Source organism: Squalius cephalus, assembly GCF_949319135.1.
Source record: "Squalius cephalus genome assembly, chromosome: 1".
NCBI lineage: Eukaryota > Metazoa > Chordata > Actinopteri > Cypriniformes > Leuciscidae > Squalius > Squalius cephalus.
In genome coordinates, this window is record NC_137122.1 from 67,050,303 (window position 1) to 67,055,744 (window position 5,442).

General features: G+C 40.5%; 1 long non-coding RNA gene across 1 annotated transcript; it reads left to right on the forward strand.

The window, feature by feature from the left end:
- The first annotated feature begins 4,218 nt into the window (after window positions 1–4,218).
- On the forward strand, window positions 4,219–5,085 carry LOC307166769. Its single transcript, XR_013822689.1, has 4 exons — window positions 4,219–4,251; window positions 4,360–4,482; window positions 4,566–4,886; window positions 5,007–5,085. It is a non-coding gene; the product is annotated as an uncharacterized lncRNA (long non-coding RNA).
- The last annotated feature ends 357 nt before the right edge of the window (window positions 5,086–5,442 follow it).

A 5,442-nucleotide genomic window follows, 5' to 3' on the forward strand; every position in this document is an offset into this window, starting at 1 on the left:
GCGGAGTTACACCTCGGGTGTGCATTATTTTTCTAATAATTCAACGGCCTGAAGTCAATTATTCCGCTTATACTACAGTTACCACACCTCGAAACATTGTTCAGATTATGTATTTCAAGACGTTTGTAAAGTTTTTGTCATTAAAACGCTCTTGTACGTAGGACTAATTTCTTACGCATCTAATCCAATGCCACCGTTGCTAATTCCAAAACGTCATTTTAGAGTTAGTAACGGAGGTTTGAGCCACTGATAGCAGACTAATGCTGGGGCACACGACTAGCTGACACATTCTCTGACTGTTTTCATCGCAGCATATTTTAAACACCGACTTTGAACACATCACTGAACGCGCTGAACACGCGTTTGGGCATGATCAGTCATCAAATTACATTCATAACCGGCCTTAAAGTGTGTCCTCGGCTTTATGCAGTTATTAGAGAGAGATGTTGCAATAATGAGACAGAAAAGCATGTGCATCAATATTATTATTATTTATTTATTAATTCAATTCGTTTTAATTAATTCGTTCATTCTTTTTTTTTCTATTATTGACAGATGACAGTAGACTAGCCAAATAAATGAAAAAAAAAAGCCTTTTAACAAGTAAGGCCTATCAATAATTATTTATTTGTTATACAATAAAAATCCGTGCTGCAGGACTATCCATTTATTTAGCCTATATTCAGATTAATTTTCTATTGATTATAGATAGGAATATACTTTATTTATTAAAATTAAACTGCATGTTTCCATTGATTGTGAAGCTAGACATTGAAAATTGCAGATCAAGCGCATGGGGCTAAGTGTTTTTTCTTGTTATGAATTGTATCCTATTTTCCGTTATTACAGTTAACTACGCGAAGTGATATGGAACTGTAATGCGGTCAAGACCTGCCTGGAACTACTTTAGCTGTGCGTTTCCCTGAAAATAATGCACACCTTAGAACGTTCGTCAACCAATCAGATTCAAGCATTCAACGGCCCTGTAGTATAAAGAGACAGTATCTTCTGCTAAAACTATTTTAATGTAAATTAAATGTTTAAGGGCTCTCAGCAAATTGGTCTCCAAAAAACCAAAGGAGTGGGACAAACACCTTGATGCTATTATGTTTGGACTGAGGACCAAAAAACAGATGACAACAAAATTCTCTCCATTTTCTATGATGTTTGGTCGTGAGGCACGGTACCCTTCTGAGGTCCCTGAAGATTATCAAGTGGGTTTTCATTGTCTTCTATGCTTGGTTTCATTTTTATGTGTATGTATTAGGGCTGCACGATTTTGAGAAAAAACCTAATTGCGGTTTTTCTGACAAATATTGCGATTGCGGTGCGATTTTCGATTTTTTTGGTTTTATTTATTTTAAAGCTTGAGTAAGCAAACTGTACTTTTTATGTAATAAATATAACCTTATTGTAAAGTGTTACTGATTAGTTATACACCGATTCAGACGTCTCCTGAGTTCACTGTTGGAAAGATTAGTTGTTTTAACCATTCATTAAAATGAATCGGTTCAAAGGAGTCATTAGTTCGCGAATTGGACGTGTCATGCGCGTTGTGTGATTATCCCAGCAGTTAGGACATGGACATCCAAGATTTCTGTCAACACAGAAAACATTTCATCACTGGATATTTTTTTCGTTCAATTAAAGAGTTTTTTTTTTTTTTTTTTGTCAGTTAAATGTCCGGAACGCTTTTCAGTTAAATTTATTTAGCACAATTCACACCCAGCGATAATTCAGGAAAAAAAAAAAATCTCCGAATGATCCACATGAAACTTTGGTCTTCCGACCTTTTACCACCGTGTCGATTTATTTTGATTAATATGTGCGAGGGAGAGAGAGCAAGACAGCGCTTAGTTTGGAGACGGTCAAGTCTTGTTTACATTTTCGCCTGGCTCCGAAGAGAAAGGAGAATGCGCGCGCGACCGGCTCTCTCTCTCTCTCTGCTCGTTCTTTCAGTTAAACATGCGCCCTGTCACTCACAAGCGCAGCAGTTCATCTAATTACTCACCGATCAAATAAGACTTTGGCGGGACAAAAATTCACTTTGGCGGGCGCTAAAACAAGTTCAATGCAGAAAATTCATGCGTGAATTTAACTTAGTAGGCTACATGACCATGCACTCGCACAAATGCGACCACATAAAATTTTAACTCGCACATTCTCAAAAAATGGTCGCATATGCGACCATTTTGGTCGCAGTCTGGAACCCTGGTGTCGGTGGTGATTTTTAAGATGCTGGTATAGATTGGTAGTGTTTCTTCTGGATCTGGCCACGGCACGTCGACATATTTTAGCACTCTTTTGCTCCACGTCGTTCTTCGCGAAGAAAGCCGGTGCACTGCATACAACCTTGTAACTTTCCATTGCCATTTCTAATTGGCCAGCAAGCCAGGAACGCGAGATTCGACCATTTTGATTGGCTAATAGGTTTGTCACTCAAATGTCAGAGGCGGGGGAAAAAACCTCAGACTCCTGAGGTTAGGTTATTGCGGGAGTTAAAACCTCAATATCGATGCGATAAAGGTTAATCGTGCAGCCCTAGTATGTATTGCATTCAGTATGAACTTAAATGAATTTGAGATGATCAGGTATTTTAAACTAGAAGCAAATGTTCCTTTTTTTCAGCTTGACAGCTCTGTTGAAGCTGTTGTAGGAATTGAACAAATGACTGAGGATGTCCTGAAACTTGATGAAGTTCTTCAAACTGCCCTTACCCACACTGCTCAGGTCCAAAAAAGAATGACAAGGAAAGAACAGAAAGCAAAGAAAGTGAAATTATCTGTGGGCAACAAGGTATGGAGGTGTAATGTTCGGAGCCAGCAAAGAAAAGGCGGAAAATTGGATCCAAATTTTTTGGGTCCATACACAATTAAAAACATTACAGGCAAAAATGCTGATCTGATAGATGAGAGAGGGGTCATTTGGCCAAAAATCAGTATTGACCACTTGAGATTGTACACTGAAGAGATGCCACGCATTCCACACAAGATTGTGTCCGAAAGATCAACATCATCAACTGCATCACAAAAAAACTGTCCAGCTGCTGTAACACCTGTCTCCACATCTGGATCTGTGCCACCCTCACCTACCATCTCCAAAGTGGCTGCGTCACCTGTCTCCACATCTGGATCTGTGCCACCTTCACCTACCATCTCCAAAGTGGCTGCGTCACCTGTCTCCTCATCTGGATCTGTGCCACCCTCACCTACCATCTCCAAAGTGGCTGCGTCATCTGTCTCCACATCTGGATCTGTGCCACCTTCACCTACCATCTCCAAAGTGGCTGCGTCACCTGTCTCTGTGCCACCCTCACCTACCATCTCCAAAGTGGCTGCGTCACCTGTCTCCACATCTGGATCTGTGCCACCTTCACCTACCATCTCCAAAGTGGCTGCGTCACCTGTCTCTGTGCCACCCTCACCTACCATCTCCAAAGTGGCTGCGTCACCTGTCTCCACATCTGGATCTGTGCCACCTTCACCTACCATCTCCAAAGTGGCTGCGTCACCTGTCTCTGTGCCACCCTCACCTACCATCTCCAAAGTGGCTGCGTCACCTGTCTCCACATCTGGATCTGTGCCACCTTCACCTACCATCTCCAAAGTGGCTGCGTCACCTGTCTCTGTGCCACCCTCACCTACCATCTCCAAAGTGGCTGCGTCATCTGTCTCCACATCTGGATCTGTGCCACCTTCACCTACCATCTCCAAAGTGGCTGCGTCACCTGTCTCCACATCTGGATCTGTGCCACCCTCACCTACCATCTCCAAAGTGGCTGCGTCACCTGTCTCCTCATCTGGATCTGTGCCACCCTCACCTACCATCTCCAAAGTGGCTGCGTCACCTCTCTCCACATCTGGATCTGTGCCACCCTCACCTACCATCTCCAAAGTGGCTGCGTCACCTGTCTCCACATCTGGATCTGTGCCACCCTCACCTACCATCTCCAAAGTGGCTGCGTCACCTGTCTCCACATCTGGATCTGTGCCACCCTCACCTACCACCCCAGCAACAGTACAGCACCAACTCATCAGCAGTAAGTCATTATCAGAACAAAGTAAAGGTATAAACTTCATAAAATTCATGTTTTCTCACATTTTGAATTTTCTAATGACATCTATCAACACAGTTGTTCAAGAGGCATGGGCTGGAAAAGATGTCTATGTGTTGCTCTCCAGAATTGGACCATATCAAATATTTTTTAAAGACATTAATAAAACTGGCCCAAACAATGAGCTTGAAAGTGAGGTAAGATTTTTAAGTCTTTTAAAATGTTCTTTGATTGAAATTGTAGATATCAAATTTTAACTTCTGCTAATACTGCTAATCCCTCATTGTTTTGCTTCCTTGTTTAAGGTTCTTAATGTATACATGCGTCTTCTTGTAAGGCGTTTCAATGCCCAGTCAAAAGTGCAAGCATTCCAAATTGACTCATTCGAAATGACAAACATTTGGAATGGAAACAAATCAAAATTAAAGGTTGGTTTACTCAGGTTTATTTATGTACCAATTATGAAACATCAAATTCAGAACATATTTCAGTCCTCTGTTTTGAATTTCAGGTTGACCCAACAATGTACAAGTACCTCATTGGCATTGTGAATGACCACCACCACTGGACACTTGTGGTAAACAAATGAAAAAATTAACTTTGCATGTGTAGGGGAAATATTACAGGAATATTTATAATGAACTTGGAGCCGTTATAACAGTTAGGGTGTATTGTAATATTTGTGGAATTCTTGAAAAAATCTGTTTGCGATGTCTGGCCAACACTGTTTAAAATCTTTAAAAGTTATGCTGCCATCTCAAAGGAAAGCTTTGTTCCTTGATCCTCTGGGAGAAAGTTCTGCAAAACAGAAATTATGCCAGGATATAACAAGGTATTTGAAATTGTTCATCACAAAAATGTGCTTCTGATGTGCATAACTCATCTCTACAGTATTTCTACAGTAAAATTAGTTATTCCAGTATCACAATATTGAAGATTTTCATTTGTTAAGGGCTTTTATGCAACAAAAGGGATGCAATTTGTCAAGGTGGTCCTGCGATACGCTGCCTCACCCAAAACAACAAGATGGCACATCCTGCGGTGTCTTTGCTTTGAAAGTTAGTGATATTTAATATATAATTTATGGCATTGTCCCAAACTGTCAATGTCCTAAAGTATGATCTTGGGAAACAGTTAAGTTGCTAATTATGGTGTACATGTCTGCTAATGTCAAATTCATGTTTTATTTTACTTTACAAATTTTTTTTTGTGTTATTTTCCCTTTTTAGTTTGCTGAATTTGTACTTAGAGAGGAGCCAATTATTTTCCTTAAGACACCAGAAGGAGTGGAAGAACTGAGGGAAGCAATAGCTGTGACTCTTCTCCAAAACAGCGGTACATGTAACGTGCAGTACTGTTCAAAGATTTTGAGAAATTACTTTTTAAAA